We start from the raw sequence: 17,960 nt of genomic DNA, 5'->3' as shown, positions 1-17,960 counted from the left end.
CCAATTGTCATGTGATCAAAATTAAGACGCTTAATTTTAAAATTAAGACGCTTTAATTTTATGCAGTGTCCCGGGGTTATGGGGTTATGCGATCACCATTTGTGATCTTACGAGAAGATCTGCTCAGCTTCCGACAAGCAAAGTCAATAGGGGAAGCTCAATTCACTTAGCAACCACATGATTTACTTAACAACTGTAGTGATTGGCCTAACACCAATGGCAAAAAAGGTAATAAAATCAGGTGTGATTTATTTAACAACTGCCTTGTTTAACAATGGAAATTCTAGTCCCAATTATGGTTATAAGTTGAGGTCTACCTGTAGTGTGATTTAGATGTTGGAATCTCTTTTCTGTAAGCTGATATGATTTTGAACATTATCAGAGTGGCTTGAGGAAAGCTGCCAAATATAGATTTAATGTGGATGTTACTGAATTTCTCCCACATGATTTGAGGAAGTAAGGCTACATTCTCTCCAGAGGCTAAATTGCTTAAAGAACTCGAACTTTGCTAAAGATCAATTGCTCTGAGACCTAAAATGACATACAACTTCACTGCCTTCTTGATTGACCTTTGCAGTATACTTTAAGTCAGGAAAAACATAAGCATCTTCCTGTTGTCTTTTCCACACACATCTGTGTAGTTGACTCTGACCCTGATCAGCTGAGTGCCTATTTTTCTCTCCCTCCCCACCAGATTTGTTTCTCTCCCTGCTGTGCATGATGAAAGGAGCAGGATGGATGCCTTGTCGTGTGTCTGAGGGACATGAAGACTAAGAGGCAATGGGTCAGCACAAAGATACTTGCATTGCCATAAATAGCTGTTCATTTGCAAATTTAGAATCAAGTTTATAAATCATCCTCAACACAAATACAGTATATGGCACGATGTGATATGTCATGAAACAATGTGATCTGTCCTTTCTCAGTAACACAATTTCACGTCCCTGGCAGTTCTTTGTGCTTCTTTTGTTTAATCCAGATCACATGGCCTTCAAATACATAACATTTCCAGAATGAGGGTTGTATAGAAAAGGTTACACAAAACCACCTCAGGTTATGCTTTGGACTTTAATTGCTCAAAAACGAATAGTTTTCTTACTCTATTTTTAAAATTTATTTTAAATGCATAATGATTTGGTCACACAGTTGTGGTATCCATAGCACCAATGATAATTTTAGCTAGTTTGTTGTTGTTAGTTGCGAAGTCATGTCCGACCCATCGCGACCCCATGGACAACGTTCCTCCAGGCCTTCCTGTCCTCTACCATCTTCTGGAGTCCATTTTAGCTCACGCCTACTGCTTCAGTGACTCCATCCAGCCACCTCATTCTTGTGATTCAGGGTCAGCCTATGGGTTTGGCAGTTGGGTCGGACGACTCAGAGGAGGAGGAGGGGGTTGTTGAAGAGCTTGCTGAGGGGATTGGACAGCTTGATGAGAGCCCCCAGCCAGGCCCGTCTCATCTGGTCACGACGCAGACCCAGCTGTGTGAGCCTGACAGCGTGGATGAAGATGACCCACAGCTGACCCTGTTCAAGGACACCCGACGCAGGAGGCAGTCAATCAGGAGTAAACAGAGGAAGGCAATGGGGCACCTCGGAAGGAGGCAGAGAGAGGCCATGCCCTGAACTGTATTTAAGGGGAATGTGTGGGAGGACTGGTTTGCTGAAGGCAACTGCTTGCATAGTTCCTGTTTCTTAGCTCCTGTTTCATGGTTGGTGTCTTGTCTTGCTCTGTTTTATGTGAATAAATTTGGCAGGCTTTATTCCAGCCTCTTGCCGTTTGTAAAGGGGTTGTCCCTGCTTTTGCTGCAGGGCCGGTAGCAGGCTGGTACAGAACAATTCTCTGTCGTCCCCTTCTTCTCTTGCCCTCAATCTTTCCCAGGATTAGGCCCTTCTAATTTTAGCTACTATCAGTTTTTAAATTAAAAAGAAACCAGCTGTGAGTGTTTAGACCATTTTATCTGACAAGTGTTGATCTATCTCCTTTATTTTAGAAGACCTGTGTTGATACTAATGCTCTACATAAATAGCACATTATTTTAGAAATAAATGTTAAAATTCAGATGGCCTCTTCTATAGCAGGCAATTTCTACTGTTTTGAGTAGTAAACAAATATTGACAAACATTATCAACACAACTGTTTGGCTGTTTTGAGAAAATGCTAGTCCTGTCTTACCATTTTCAGTGTCTCTTTTCTCTTCTTGTTTAGTGTATTCACCTATGATTTTATATTCATTTTTAAATTAGGCTATTGGAAATAGTCTACTGGTTAGAGGACAAATATTTATAGTACGTTCATCTACATTTGTTAACAATGTTTGTAACTCTAGCATCATAGTAAGCTCTGTTTTATACCTTCAGATTAGATACTTCACTGTTCACTTCCTCACTGATCTCTGGAACTATTATGCTGGGGGAAAATTCAGATTACATGATTAACTTATAATGACTAGTGCAAAGGAAAGGATTGCTTCTGTACATGCACTATATTCTAGTCTCATATACAATCATTTCTGTTTGTTATTTTGTCTTGATATATATACTCCTTTGATAAAATTATATTAGGGAGTGGTTCTCTAACATACTTTGAGGCTGATGTGAAGTCCAAACCTAGCCACAAGGTAAGTGATTGCTTGCAGCCTCTTGGCCACCCACTTTGTTTGTGTAATATTAATGAAGAGGGTGAGAGCTGAGGTGTCTACATTTAAAAAATTGCCATGGACCACAAACTTTAACCTGAAGTGCTCCCATTGGTGAATAGGGTAGACACAACCACACATATATCAACAAAGACTGTACGGAAGGAAGAAAGGAAGGAAGGAAGGAAGGAAGGAAGGAAGGAAGGAAGGAAAGAAGGAAAGAAGGAAAGAAAGAAAGAAAGAAAGAAAGAAAGAAAGAAAGAAAGAAAGAAAGAAAGAAAGAAAGAAAGAAAGAAAGAAAGAAAGAAAGAAAAATGTTTAGGTTGTTCTGAATGCTTTATTGGATAGGGGGTTCCAAAGGATTCACATTAAACTGACGGGGCAAAAAATATGAATATATTATACAAGAGTATCTTGCACAGTTGTGGCTGTATTTGTGTCAGTTGATCTAATTTGATGCAGCCTCCAGAAAAATTTCAGAATCTGTTATTTCCTTGTATTCTGCTGCTGGAAAGAAAAGAGGATATTGTGTGTGTGTGTGTGGGGGGAGATTACAAATACTATTCTCCTAGTGACCAAATTCTGGTAATGCTATGACATAACATTGCTTCCTAGAACATCTGATAAGTAGCCAGGCTGACAAGGTCAAAATAAATTAAATTTAGCTTTTCCTTCCAGCAAAAGAAATCAAACAAACAAGCAAACCAAAGCCATTGCCATGTGATTCTGTTTATAAAATGGCACAACTGGTTGGTTTTCTCACATTTACCTTATGCCTGGAAACAATTTATATCTAGACATAGTGGTTTAATATAGAGTTTTCACATTAAAACTTCCCTATGTGTAGGCTGCCTGGTTACGCAGCAACCTTGTTTGTTTCACGATTGACAGAAGGTTTGCTAAATTCTGTAATTTTGAATAATAAGATCCAGTATATCCTCCTGTAAGGGTAGGCTTAAGGCAAAAACCTTGCTAGTGTTGGAGCTGTGAATCCTATGGCATTGATTCTTCAGCAATCAGTTCGCCACAAGCCAGAAATCGAAAGTTAAGGATTTATATGGTGTCCCCTTTTTGTCTAGCACTCTGCCTGCTTTTCATCTGATTGCTAATGTGAGTCAGTTTCTTCTATGTCTTCCCTCTCTTCCTAATAGGAATAATTAACTAGTTGCTAGGCTTTGTCTATGCCCATAACGTTTCCTGTAAATAAATCTCTATTATAGTTATAACACTTGGTTCGCTAATCATAGCTAAGTTTTTATTGTTGCTCACAGGAATGCTTGCACTCACAAAGAGAATGCTTCAACCCTCAACAGGTTGAATTCTGGGCATTTGGGTACTAGCAGTGAGCAGCAATAAGAACAATATCCAGCTGATGGGTGTGCTAGGGACCAATCAAAATTTTGTGACTGCCATGGGGCATGTCAGTCTTGCTTTCCACATATGGGAGCTGGACTCAAAGAAAGGAGTGTATGCTTTTTTACTGTCTTATGGCAGCCAAAATTTGGATTTCTAAAAGAAAGGACTCTTAAATTGCAAGCTGAGTTGGTTACAATAGATGACTTTGATGGACTTGGAGTAACTAAGTTGGAGATACCTGTTCTTCCTTCAGGTGAGACATGGAAGTAAGGGAGATGATGGTAACTTTTAGAGTGCTCCATCTTTAGAGAGGGTTTAATCTAAACCAGGGGTGTCAAACTCACAACGCCACATGACGTGTCACGACATATCGTGACTTTTTTCCCATTGCTGGCAATGGGGTGGGTGTGGTTTTGCCATGATGCATCTGGCCGGCAGGCTGGAAGTTTGACACCCCTGGTTTATATTGTTGTTTCATGGTTGCTCCATGAAAGCAATTGTGAACCCAGGGATAATATAGGTGCGAGGAGGACTAGCTCTTGGAACTAAGTGCTGCTGAGTTCTGGGCAGAAATGATCTAAAGAAGTCAGATTGGTTGGATGGGGCTCCCTGTCCTGTGGAAAAGAGGACATGGATTGGGAAGTATTGGTCTGTCAGAGGAAAATACAGTAGCATCATAGTGGTGATGAGCAGAGGGTGATATGGTAGAAGACTCTTAGGGCCTGACCTATGATTTGGTGGTGCAATGATTAGAATGCACTATTGCAGGTTAACTCTGCCCAAGCCAGGAGTTCGATCCTGATCGGCCTAAGAATGACTCAGCAATCCATTCTTCCGAGGTTGGTAAAATGAGGACTCAGATAGTTAGGGGCAATATGCTGATGCTTAAACCACTTAGAGAAGGCTGTAAAGAACTATGGACCGCTATGTAAGTCTAAGTGCTATTGCTATTGATATCACTACGGCTCCTGCATTTGAATGCCAGGTCAACCTTTAATAAGGTCTCTCTCATAAAAGGCAACATTCTTTGTAGCTTCTTTTCCCATTCAAGCACTGTGGGTGGGAAAATTTCTTCCATATGAAAAAGTTTTATTTCTATATAGGTTCTTAAATATATCCCACTGTCGATGGATGAACAGTTTGATTACTTTATGGCACTCAAAAATAACACCTCAGCTGCTAAATTTAAAGCATCAATTTAGAACTCCAGTGTTTAAAATTCAGCTGGCTAATTGCTAAGGTTTAACAAACTCACTCCCTGTTGAATATCAGTTGGGAAAATTGGTATCTGGATCAGGAAGGTATATGTACATCTGCAAATGAAAAAAACAAAACAAAAACAAAACCAAAATGTAGAGATTTCCATAACTGAACAGACACACACTCTATTGTCAATGTAATTTAGACAAAATTTCTAACTCCTGGAATTAAAATCAGCCTTATACAATTCAATGGCAGTTTTATCATATTTAACATCTTCCTCGTTCAGTTTTCTTTATGAGCAATATCTTTTAATGTGCTCATTTAAGGAGTACTATAAAGGCAAAATATAAATATTAATACTTGTAAATACAGCAATACAAATTTACCTTTGATTTGGTCCATATTTACTGGGATTCCACTTACTAGGAACTGGTGGTGGAAAAGATGATGTATTTGTTAACTATCTTTGATTTATATTGGTTAGAAAGTATGGCATATTAAAAAAGAACCATTAAGGAAAGCCAAAAAAGAAATCCAGCTTTTGTCAGCATCTGATGTTCGTCCGATTGGACATATTTAGCTCATTAGACCAAATCATTGCTTTTGTAAAGTCTGAGCTCCAACAGTTGGGAATGGATCAAACACAAACAATGCAGAAGGCAAATACTTTGTCTGTCTGGCACAAATAGGCTGTTGGGACTCCAAAAAAGCAGCCTGTGATGAAATCTGGGTAATATGGAGCCTCCCTAAAGCAAACCATGATGTTTGCTGCTCAGGATCATGGTTCCAAGATCCAGCCGATTCATTTCACAATAATAATACCAAGTCTTTTTCTTCTTACTAATCACTTTAAAAATCTCCCAGTACTAGTTATGTAACTGCTTGTATTCTAAAATGGATAAATCTCCCATTGGACTTGGGTTGAGTTGGTGAATGTACATGTTTATAGAAATATGACCCCTGGGAAGTATATAACTTTCCTTGCTAAAAAAAAATAAAACAAAGCAACAACTTTTGCTATATTTCTAATAATTTTATAGCTAACTTTTCTAATCTGTTTTGAACAGTAACATTGTTGATTGTTAAATCAGACCACGATATCAGCATTTCTTCTGGTTTTTCTTTTTTCTTCTACAGTAGTTTAGGGGTACCAGATGTCCAGGAAAAGGAGTACATGTCCTTCTTTTTTGGCCTTATGTCCTCCTTCCATCAGGCATAGCCTTAAATTCAAATATTATCTGTCTTTTTGAATTTATCTGTGCTTTTGGACTGTTTTTACAACAGCAGCCATTCAAACTTTCATGTATTGTGACTAGTAAATTATCTGCTTCTTTCCTTACCTGGCCTATCAACAGTCTTGACAGCCCAAATTTATGTTATTTAATTTATTCCCTGTTTCCAGAAGTCTTCTTCAATCCACTCCAATGCAAATCTACGATCACTGTAGTCTGCATATTACATGACATGTCATACATTTCTATGCTGAAATTTGAAAAATGTTGATTCTATATTATTGCTAGCATATGTTTTTGAAAATAAAGACCTGTTGGAGATAGGGTGTGATTTGAAAAACCAGTAATTTCATATATGTGTAGTTTTTGCAGCTTTTTCTGTATTTTGTTGTTGTTAAATCATTACTATTTTATTTTATATTTTATTTTATTAATTACCTACCTTTCTGAGCAGATTAAGATGAGACACTGGCTCTAAATTCATAAATAATGCTAAGTCATTCTTAACTTCACTTGCATAAAATTACCCATTATAGTTTAGCACAGGAGCAGGACAATTTTATGTGTCCCAGACAGGACTTTCTCTTTTAAATTCAGTTCGTAAGAGTCACAGGGACAGAGTGGTAATGTAATGATGTCATCAAAGGGAGATAGGGCAACATTTTGGACCTCATTTTTAGAGGGATGATATTTATTGACAAAATAGAAATGGAGGGTATAAATATTTTACCCCTTTTAAAATATGTTGAGGTTTGGGATGTGACATAATGGATCTTGCTTGGGGCTACAAATTGCTTTTCACTGGGTTAATATTATGTGCAGATCATTATCAGTATGGACCCACCTAATGATTTGCCTAAGTCTAGGTTTGCACTGTGCAATTCTTCTGCCATCCTCTTCCCCATTAACCTATCAGCAGTTAAATATTGGTTCTGAATTCCAAATCTTAAACCCCAACTTAATGCTCAGAGGGCTGCGACTATAAGTCAATAAGAGAAATATTGTGGTATCTATTAGCCATTTTAAAAAAAACTATGCCAAAGGAGACAAATAATCTGTTTGCTTGCATACTTTCTTCCCTAAGCCTCTACCGAGTCACTGAGGTAGTCCTGATGATATTCATCTAAGTTTGGAATCTTGAACGTTGTTTCCTAAGACCAAGATCAACAAAAAGCAATTGGATTTAGGAATGCCCAATACAGCCCCAGTCAAAAAATCTTTCATGTTGCAATGTGTTGCTGCTTTGTGGAACAGCCTTGTCAAGAAATGCTGGCTTTGATCAAATCAGACCAAATTAAATCTCCTTCAGTGCAAGCATCAGTTTATGAAAAACAACTACCCTATTTCATAATCACTTTCTGTCTTCAGGATTCTGGGAACTATAGTCGCAACATATCTGGAAGATACCAGGCAATAAAAAGTTGTCTCTAGGCAAACTACTAAAAACCTGCCTATTATTTATGTAGCATTCATAACAAAGCTTGCTAATGAAAATGGAAGCTTCTGAAATAAACTAGCAAGGCATCTATAAAACTGAAGGAACTAGTCCCGTGGTGGCGAACCTATGGAACGCATGCCATAGGTGGCACGCAGAGCCGTCTCTGTGGGCATGCAGGCCATCGCCCCAGAGGGAGGCGGGGCCAGGCTGCTTCCCTCTGGCTCTCCATGTGCGCCAGCGCTCTCGCTCTCTTTCACTCTGCACTGGGAGTCAGGGAGCAGCTGCAAGAGCTGGGCGGATCTGGGCTGGATGGTGGAGGCATCTGCCAGCACAAGTCCAGACAATTTTGCAGACCGCCAGCAGCCCAATCCAGGCTCCGGAGGCCTGGAAAAGGCCTCTGCTGCCCGGATATATGGCTGCAGAGTGATTTCATCCCCCCCATGGCCGATCCGGGCAGCAGAGGGTTTTTTCAAGCCTTCAGAGCTCAGATCCATGGCCATGGAGTGAATGGCAGCGCCCCAGCAGCCCGATCTGGCCTCCAGAGGCCTGGAAAAGGCCTCTGCCACCTGGATCTATGGCTGCAGAGAAATTTTGTGCCCTCCCATGGTGGATCAAGGCAGCAGAGGCCTTTTCCAAGCCTCTGGAGCTCAGATCTATGGCTATGGTGCCCCAGTGGCCCGATCCGGTCCCTGTGTAAGTGCGTCCCTGCCCTGCCATGCAAGCAGAGCCGCGGCATCTGCAGCAGAAGAGCACAGGCAGGCAGTGGAAAGCACGAGGAGCCCTGATCCCAGCACAGCCCCTCCCCACTCTCCTCCTCCCCCCTAAGAAGAGCTGCGGGACTCAGTAGCCACCCCCCATGCCTTCCCACCCTCCCCAGGGAAGAAAACCATCGTGAGACACTCTTCTAACTTTTTTCCCGTATTGCTTTTTGGAGTTTTCATCCTGCTTTCTTGAGATGACAGCATTTGGGAGGGGGTGTAGCTGCCCCTTCCTCCCCCAAGCCATCAGCTGAGCAAGATGCCCTCCTGCCCACTGCCCCATCTGCCAGAGATCCCCTGGATCTCCCCCAATCCTGTCCAGTCCCCACAGGCATCCCTCCTCAGGAGCAATATCGAGCTGGCCACGCCCACCCTGGCCACGCCCAGCCAGTCTTCCATGACCACTGTAGCCATGCCCACCTGGCACCCAGGGATACATAAGTGAGTTTTGGGTTGCAGTTTGGGCACTCGGTCTCTAAAAGGTTCGCCACCACTGAACTAGACCATGGTTTCTGACTGGCAAAGTAGTAATATATGTGACTCTTCTTTTTAATTGGAAAGAAAATTAAATTCCAAGTCTTATTTATATTGGAAAAGAAACAGAGGAACAGGAAAACATAAAAAATCAATTTCTTGATTTGTTTTGGCAGAATGCCCCTTCTGCATTCTCAAAGGCCTGCTATTGTTCCTATGGATTCAATGCTTGCCTTCCAAAGGAAAAATATTTTATTTTTCATTCTCTCACTAGAGGATGAAAATGTATTAAAGCTATGTAAAAGGACTCTGAGAAGGACAGGAATCCTAATAAAAGCAAATGTTCAAAGGAGGTTCCTATTCTATCTTTATTGCAGCTACTAGGCTAGAAGTAAATAGTGTTAGTATTATTTCACTAATACTAATGCAACTGCTTGTATGACAATGGCTTACTATGTATTGGAATATAGCTTAAACTATGCCTCTCTGAAAGAAATCAAAGCATTATATTTGACACTTCAGCAAGAAGGAAGATGTTGTTTCTGCAAATGGCAGGAGCTTTGCACTCACAGAATGACACCACTGAATATAATCCACTGCACATAAGTGCATTGTTACATCAATTTATCAAAGCACACTGTTTACACAGTGAGTTAAGAGTTAAACACCAACAGATTTCTTCACTAAAACAGCTCAGGAATTTGGCAGAACAGTTTCTGCTGGGGAAAATAAACTACGGTTTAATTTTGTTATTGTAATTCTTGTGTACTTGCATAGTGCTTTTTTCTTTTGCGGTGCCCAGATTGTTCATGTGTTCAGTCTCTGTGGTTAGCACAGTTACTTCCGTTGTAAAAAGCAAAGAAAGTTGGAAAGTGAATGCTTGATTACTGCGTGAAAGTAGGAAAATCTTGATCACAGAAACATATTCTTTAATGAAGGCACTAAGCTGTTGTTTGTTCCACTGTTCTTGTGCTTTTAATGTTTTTATTACAAACTATCTTCGGGGGATATATCCAAAAAGGTGGTTAGCAATAAAATAAATGAAAAAACAAAACCCTCTGCTGATTACAATAAGCATCTCAGTGTGCACATAGAGATTTATTTATTATCAACCTTTTAAGATAAGTTACAAATCCATCCAAAGTCTAAAACAGGGGTGTCAAACTGCCGAGCCATGGGCCGGATGCATCATAACAAATCTGCGCCCACCCCATTGCCGGCAATGGCAAAAAAAGTCACGATACGTCACAACACATCATGTGACATTGCGAGCTTGACACCCCTGGTCTAAAACCTTGCTGAAAGCACATTTTGTATCACCATTCCACATTGGCCCAAATTCTCTTACACAAACGTAATTTGCATAACAGTGCTAATGCTTTCCTAAAGATTATTCTTGTTCCATGTAGTTAGGATTGGACTTAAATCCATAGTCTTTGTATACATGGGGGGGATTTGAAATAAAGCTTCTCAGTTCTCTACAAAATGAAACTTAGCAAGTCATTACAAAGGTATTTCCAATGATTAGTAAGTTTGAGGTTGTTTTCCAAAAATGTAAATTTACATGCATGGTGCCAAATACTACGGACATGCTTCTGATGTAGTAAATGCATGTATGAAACTGCCCTAGGTTCTTTGGGGAGAGATAATCTGGTACTATTTGCCTGCTAACACAAATCAAAAGCTATGGTAGTGACACACACCTACTTGATTTCACAAGTCTCCATATCTGGAATTATTAAGCCAGATACATCCAAGTTTTCCACTTGAACTGTATTAGTACGCTTTTTCCTAGCACCGTGTTGTGCTTATTTCTCACTTTGGTTTTATATTATGGCTGAAGCTTCCCAGAGTTCATCACTATTCCATGATGTAGGAATGGGGAGAGGGGGAATTGGTAACCAAAAAAAAAAAAAGAGAAAGACTCAGAAATGATTCAACAAAATGGTTCAGCAGAAACATTCTGATAGCAAAAGTGGTGCCAAGAACAGTATATTTTCATGAAGAGGTTGAATAAGATTGTTGAATAAGAAACAGGTTGTCGCTGTGCTGTACTGCAGTACTGTTCTGCATTGATTCCATAAGGTATAATTGCAATTAGGATAATGTACATGTAGTCTCCTATAAAATTTAATTCAGCTCTTCTCATTCTGCTGTCCTTTTGAGTGCATTCAACTTTATTTCTATTATGGCTTGTGCTTCAGAGACTTACAGCTAGTCTTCAACATTTCTTTAGCAATGGTTCCAAGTTTCAATGGCTTTGGAAGAAGTGACTTAGGATGTTGTGCTTGCACTTATGACTGCTGCACCCCCTCCATGGTCACATAATCGCAGTTGAGGTGCTTGGAAACCAGCTAACATTTACAACAGCTTGCAGCATCCTGTGCTCACATGATCACGATTTGTCATCTTTTTTACTGATTACCGGCAAAACCCACCGAAATTCACTTAATGACCACCGTAAAATTTGTTATAAAATTGAATCTGACTTGACTTATGATTGCAATGACTTACGATGGAAATTCCAGTGTCAGTTTTGGTCGTTAAGATGAGGACTACCTTTACAGCTCTTTATATTAGCACATTTAAGAACGCAAGGATAAGAAAAATGAACTGTTGTCATATTCATGCATTTGATTTACCAAACAGACTTTCTGTATGTATTTTTTAAACGACAAATGTCTTCCATACTATTTTTTTTAGATCTCCCAAGGGTCTTTTTGAGCAAAATGTTTAGAGACCTAGAGTTTAAATTTGATGAACTTAAAGAGTTTACATTCAATGAATTAATTCAATGAATTAAAACGACAGGGACATAGGACTAATAAGCCTATGGTCCTTGCTGTGTGATATACAATATTGTTAATTTTTCATTATTTATGAGCAGATCTCTATTCTGTTTATTACTAAGCCTACCAGTTCAAGTTATTGGAGTAATACTATTCTTTATAACGACTCCAAGTCATTTTTATTTACAATTCTGCAGTAGCAGATAGACAGTTACACATTTCAAAATACCAGGATAACGTAGTTAAAGGTTCAGGTTTTTTTTTAACAAAAATAAATATTGACATTAGAAGCTGATTATAACATCACAGCTTGTGGAAGTGCTGGGTAAAGTACAGTTACATATGGAACTGATCAGCAGAGATAGATACAGGGGGAAAACAATCCCAGAAAAATAATTAATTTCCTTGATGTTGGAGAAGGAAAGACTTTGCAAAAGTCATCTATCTGAAATGAGGGTTTCTTTCCTAGGTGTGAGATGTCATGATAGATGGCAGACAAATTGTGCTCTCCAATTTCCATGATTTAGTACCGGCTTGAAATTTCCCCAAGCCCATGAAAACCTGCCATTCCATTGAAACAGAAGAGTTGTACAGCTGCTGCACCATCTGATTCATGTTTCTCCTCCTTTTATGTTGTCTTAAAAAGCAGTCAGTTTTGTTTGCACAGCTATGGCCTTTTCAAGAAGAGGCAAAGTTAGCTTTTTTATTATTATTATTATTGAGAATGCAAAATTCTATGACTTAAAACATCATTCTTCCTATCCATTCATTTCAGAATCGAGACAGGAATAGCAAAATCCAAACCTATGATTAGGTGGGTTGCTAGATTTATTCGGTTCTCCCTTTGTAAATGAACAACCTGCCTATCTTTTTCCAACTTAAACTTTCCTGTGCAGGTCGATGGGAAGGTTTAAGCTAATAACGAAGCACATATAATATTGGAATGAAACTAGGCAGTGTAGTATAAAACGGAGCTATGAAAGGGCATTATATAAGTCAGCCCAGTCTGGAACTTGCTTCTAATGCCACTGTTCAGATAAAATTATTTAAACAACAGTGTCTCTTTCTACCAAATAATCAGCATCTTCTCAAACATTGAATTTCCAAACCAGGATTTCCAAAGAAAGAATAAGTTTAAAGATTTCTCTTCTTAAAGATGGAAGATCTGTGAAACACCAACCAAACATATTTGGACCAGTTCCTTAGTGCTTGAAATCATTTAGAGAAATAATAATAATAACAACATGATTGGATTTTTAGCTCCATATAAATTCTTCACATTTTCTTTCATTGTTATTTCTCAAGCCCAGTTGAGAAGCAACTATTTGTTTTGTAAATTGTTCAAATATTTGACACTTCACAAGCGTCAGTGATAACCTTCCTTTCCATTCCTTTTTCCCCCAACATACTTTTTTTCCTGGAGTGCTTGTTAATTTTGGCAAGCTTTTTATCATCTGAAGGTAGAGACAAAGCTTTTAATGAATATCTGCTAAACAAGGGCTTTAGGTGGTATTAGACAATGTTCAGATTTGCAACTGGCAACCAAAGCCCTTTGTTTCAGGGGGCCCAGATTTTGGTCCTACTAAAGAAAAGTCCATTTATATGATTTTAGTAAAGATAGTATACAGTAACAGGCATGCCTAATAAGGTTAGTATGAAAGAGGAAGGAAAGATTGAGAAATTAAGTGATTAAATGGTATTGAACTGATGTGTACATCATGCTCAATAGACTCAACTACTTACATGTTGAGCAATCATTTAAAGGTGCTCCAAGGAAAAAGCCATACATAAAAATACTGGGCTGACCTTCTAATAAAAGTAAATAACCCATCAGAAGATAATTCATTTAACATAAGGATAATAGATAGGAGGACACTGAAAGAAAAATTGCTCAAGAATTGGTATCTGCAATTACTTCTTTGAGTACAAGAATTTTATCATGTAATAATACTTCAGTGGTCACCTTTTCTGGTCTCCCATAGAAGCACCCAATGTATTTTGGCTGTGGTTTTGTTCTCCAAGCTTGTTTTAATATAATGTTTCCTTACCAAACTAGGTAACATCAGCAGCAGAATTTTCTTCTTCCTATTCTCCTTAGTTTATAAATGTCATGTGCGCCAGACATTGGGAAATCCTACCAATGGCTGAAAAGACGTGGATCAAAAGACAGCACAGAGCTACTAATTATAGAAGAAGAAAAGACACTAAGCTCAAGGTCCATAGAAACGGGTGTCTACCACACTAGACAGGACCTGAGGTGCAGACTGTGCAGACAGGCCTCAGAGACAGTGCAACAATAGCGACAGGGTGTAAGATGCAGTCAGGAACAACATATACTGAACAGCACAACCAGTAGGTACTTGGTGTACAGGAACATCTGCAAAGTCTATAATTAGATTCTCTCAAGTCCAGATAAAGATTCCATAGAAGACATCCCAAAGGTGCTTTTCTCACAAGGCAACTGGGCTTTCTTGTTTTTCTTTGAAGACATTTCACTTCTCATCCAAGAAGCTTCTTCATCTCTGACTGGATGGTGGGATTTATACTCCTTGCAGACAGCTGGGCATTTGCATTCTTTTAGAGAGTCATTGATGCCCACCTGGAGGTTTTTCTGTGTCGTCAGAGTCACCTGAGTAGTGCAAATGGGTGCGGAGCCTTCCTGGAACTGTTGAAAGGACTGTGTTGTAGACTGGAGATAGATGATGTCATATCCCTCTCCCTCTATTGAGAGAGGCCTGTTTGATCCCTCTTTCAAACTAGTGGTCTTCTCTGTCCAAAATGTGGACTTTGCTGTCTTCGAAATAATGGCCTTTGTCTTTTAAAGGCAGATGGACTGCTGAATCTTGTCCTGATGGATTTGTTCTCCTATGGGAGAAAAGCATCTTTGGGACAACCATGACCTGGATGACTGAGAATCTCCATAGACATGCCATAGAAGATTGTGAAGAATAATAGGGCTAAGATCTGGTGGGTAACAGATAAGGATCAGAAGGTAGCCACATCAGCAAGAAGGGGTAGAGAAGCTGGAGAAGTACCAGGGACTGAAGGAGGAACTGGAGAGGATGTGGAAAGTAAAGGTCAAAGTGTTCCCAGTCGTAGTAGGAGCATTCAAGGCTGTGACTATTAAACTGGGAGAGTGGCTCCCACAGATCCCAGGAACAACATCAGAGCTGTCTGTCCAGAAGAGTACAGTGCTAGGAACAACTAAGATAGCCCAGAGTCACCTTGTGATTGAGATGGGCAGCAAATATATTAAGTAAGTAAGTAAGTAAATAAGAAAGATACTATGCAGAATCTCAGACTCCCAAGCATCTGGTAGAGGACCCAAGATTGAAAAAGACACATACCATCCATAGGGGTGAAAAAGAGAAAGATCTCACTGCCTTCAATTCATATCTGAGCTGTATTGCTGCTTCTGAATCATCTGCATTTTGCAGATTGTTTGTGTGGGCTGGACTAGAAGACCTTCAGCTCTATTCTGATTGATTGAAATGTAATTTAAAATTTACATCTACAGTGCCAATTCTGGACACTAATTTATTATACATAACTGATAGAAATAAATAGTGCACAAGTCATCAATTTTTACACAAGACGTCATGATAAGGCTGAGAAGCATATTGCCTAAATATTAGCCCATTTTTATTTCAAAAATTAGAACATATATAACATTATTTGTAAATAAAGGAGAGCCAATTCTGTATAAATGAACACTCATCTATGGGTCGTGCCAAACAAATGTGTTTGAAATATATAACATGTTCATAGCTCATCTGGTTTATTTCTTATGAATCAACTAAATTTTAAACTAGTTTGGTATAACCAGAAATTGACTCTGAAATTGAATTTCTGTCTCTTTTTAAGTCTGTTTGATGTACAGTGAATATAAAAGGAGCAGGCCTTTGACTGCACAACTGTGGTCTACAGGGGCCTCTGGCTATAGAGTGTAATTATGAATCCCCATCTACAAAGAAACTTATATGGAATTTCTCCATGTCTGTGCTTCTAGGTGACAGACAGCTGTCAGTTTTGAAAGCTGATAATAACTGACCTCTTCCTGAAAGGTGTTACTAGAGATTTTCTGCCTAAAGAAGACATTTAAGAGTGGATAATGGGTCTGCAAAGAAAAGTTGTGAGTCATCTAATCCTTAATTTAATGATTAATTCTCAAATCTACATGGCTGTATTTCTCTCAATATTAATAATATATTGCAGTTAGAAATTATTGTAAAATGCTTTGAGCTTTGTATAGGCATTTGAAAAGGTGACATATATTACACATTTTTTTAATAATATTTTTCTGGTTTGCACTTCAGTAGGTGAATTCCAGTTAAGTGTCTTTAATTAACCCAGAGATGCAAATGAAAATTAACAACAGTCACACTGAAAGTATGTTAACCAACCTGTTTAGCATAGCTTTCCACATGCTGTATCAGTGTGTTCCAGACATATGGAAGTAAATTCTCATACTTTTTAGTCAGCAAATCCATTACAAATTAAAGGAGGCGATGTCCAAGAGATGAAAAGGGAAGCAAACAGAACAGGCAAATACCAGAATAATTAATGGTATAACATCCAATAACAGATGAGCTAAATTTGCAAAGCTATCTATCATTACTTAACATTTTAAAAGCACACTGATATGAATGATTAAATAGCATGGCCACACATTCTACAATTGTTTCCCTAGACGGTAATGATTAGAGACACAACTGCAGAATTCCGTGACAATGTCTTTTTACACCTCTCATCTGTGGAATGTCTTTGATAAGTCTTCGAATTTTTGACTTTCATTTTTCTTTATATAGTACTCTCTGATACTGCTTTCTTGTCTGGAAAGTAAAAAAAGGATCCAAGGAAAATAATCTGGATTGTTTTCAGAATGTCAAGCCTTCACTAATCCAGTCTATATATCCAGATATCAACACTGTAATTATAACAAAATGAAAGGCTCCAGACTAGACTTATCCTTGACATACTGGATCTCCACCTGCAGAAGGGATCCATTTGTTTGCATTCTGAAGGAACACTGGAAAGATCCTATTTATGTTCTTTAGGATCCTGGAGCAACCTTGGCAAATGAGAAGTACACCAGCATTACACTGACTAGTAGAATCCATATTTGTACAGAACACAGGTTAGACTGGGTATGTGCAAAACATCCAATGTACTGAATATGGAATTAGTTTTGCATGATCTTGTGTCCAACACCACACACACACACACACACACACACACATTTCATACATACACACACATACATCTTATACATAGTAATCCATGAGGGAAGAGAGGGGAGAAAAAGGCCACAAAAGGCATGGAAAAGAAGGTGCTTGGAAGTTGGGGACAGCTGGGTTACTGAGGTATGTCATGCTGGGAGATGGGGGGTTACACATCAGCCTTGTCTCACTCCTCCCGTCGCAGAGTTTGTTTCATCCCAAACCTGGAACCACAAGCCTGTTCTTCTGAACCATGCCTGACTCGGAATGCTTTGATAGAATCTCCTCTCCTCCCCCCCCCCAGCTTTCTTGCATATGCCAATGTGATGTCCTGCAGATGTGTTTGAATACCATTCCACAGCCCCTCCCTATCCCAGAGACTGACAGCTAGTCTATATTGTGAAGGCTGGAGAAGTTATCAGGGATCGCGCCTAAGGCTTGGAAGTTCTCTTGGCCTTCGTTTCCCGGATTGGAATTTTGTCAGGAAAAACACAAGAGCTCTTCTTCGGAACAGTAAAACAAAAGAAGGAATTGCTGTCGATACAATAATAGCCTTTCCGAAAAGAGAAGATGCCTTTGAGACAAGGAAATGTTTGAATTTGTACTCTGATCGTTCGTCCCTCCAATGTTGTCCCCTTTTCTTTCTTTCTTTCTTTCTTTCTTTCTTTCTTTCTTTCTTTCTTTCTTTCTTTCTTTCTTTCTTTCTTTCTTTCTTTCTTTCTTTCTTTCTTTCTTTCTTTCTTTCTTTCTTTCTTTCTTTCTTTCTTTCTTTCTTTCTTCCTTCCTCTCTCTCTCTCTCTCTCTCTCTTTTAAATAGGGGAGCGAGGAAGATTCCCCCCCCCTCCTTTTGGG

The 17,960-nt window shown here is 39.1% G+C and overlaps 1 long non-coding RNA gene across 1 annotated transcript in view; it reads left to right on the top strand.

Moving 5' to 3' along the window:
* Nucleotides 1–17,960, top strand: part of LOC310638506 — a 609,545-nt gene that overhangs the window by 148,346 nt on the left and 443,239 nt on the right. The gene's annotated exons all lie outside the window — the stretch shown is intronic.

Source organism: Vipera ursinii (genome assembly GCF_947247035.1).
Source record: "Vipera ursinii genome assembly, chromosome: 3".
NCBI classification, from domain to species: domain Eukaryota; kingdom Metazoa; phylum Chordata; class Lepidosauria; order Squamata; family Viperidae; genus Vipera; species Vipera ursinii.
Note: the sequence above shows the minus strand (reverse complement) of the source record. Positions and strands in the feature narration are given on the sequence as shown.